Raw genomic sequence first — 1,276 nt, forward strand, 5'->3', positions numbered from 1 at the left:
AGAAATCTGACGAAGTTTGTGACTTCTTAAAATCGCAATGTGATGTTGGGCGCGCCTTTTCCGTCGATGTGGTGGATTTATTCTGCTCTATCCCTCACAAGGCCCTGTTTACTGCCGTCCGAGAGTGTATAGAAAAAAACGAACCCATTTCCTTTCAGAACAATGCGGGAATTTCCATTGCTGATTTTTTAACCCTTTTAGAGTTTTACTTGAAATCGACTTTTATAACGTTTGACCAGCAGTTCTTCCTGCAGAAAGCCGGCACTTGTATAGGATCTTGCGTGGCGCCAGTATTGTGTAATATTTTTCTCTCACAAATGGATCAAGTTTTACATCAGGTTTTACCGGCTAGGCACGTTTTAAAAGTTTTTAGATGTGTGGATGATTTTTTGATATTTTTTAGTAAGGAAGGAAGTTTGAACTTCGAAGAGAATGTGCATGATATTTTATCCATATTCCGACAACTTGGAAATGGCTTGCAATTCACCATTGAAGTGCCTGAGGGGAACCACCTACAGTTTCTAGATATAAATATTCACTTTTGTGCCGATCGCGTTTGTTGGGCATATGCACCTCGTGCAAAGAAAGGACTTCTGCCATACGACTCCGCCCATTCGAAATTATTAAAATGGGGGATTGCTTCACTTTGCCTGAAATCAGCCCTGGGAAAATCGTGCCCTCACAAGATGCAGCTTAGCTTCCAGACCCAATTGACCAGGCTGTCTTTAGTTGGATTCCCTGACTCGATTGTGATGGCAGTCGCTGAAAGCCTGCTACAAAAAATGAAGAGCGCGGCTGTGAGAGCTCGGGAAGATCCCCGTCGAGATGAGATGGTGAGGCCTGTGGTGGTGCCCTATGTACACAAGATGGCCCACAATTTAAAGAAGGTTGCTAGCAGGCATGGGGTGCCGCTTGTATTTCAGCCCCCCGAAAGCTAGGAAGCCTTTGTTCTCGTATCGAAAAAATACGAGACGATAAAAGTGGATGCGGCACCAAGCATGCGCGACCGTTCATGAAGTGCAACGAAGGCGTTGTGTATGAAATCTCCCTCTCCTGCGGGCGCTCCTACATAGGGCAAACGGGGCGCTGCGTTAACGACCGAATTAGGGAACATGAGAGAAATGTAGAACAAGACAAAGAAGGGCCAAACATTCCCAAGCACATTAGGTCCTGCCCATCACGCTCTTGTGAGCCATGTTTTGCAAGGGCGTGAATTCTGGCAAAAAGTAAAGATCAAAAAGCTCGGGAAGTGATTGAAGCTTTCTTTATCGAAAAG

The sequence above is a fragment of the Dermacentor albipictus genome, unplaced genomic scaffold (genome assembly GCF_038994185.2).
Source record: "Dermacentor albipictus isolate Rhodes 1998 colony unplaced genomic scaffold, USDA_Dalb.pri_finalv2 scaffold_14, whole genome shotgun sequence".
In the NCBI taxonomy this organism is placed as follows: domain Eukaryota; kingdom Metazoa; phylum Arthropoda; class Arachnida; order Ixodida; family Ixodidae; genus Dermacentor; species Dermacentor albipictus.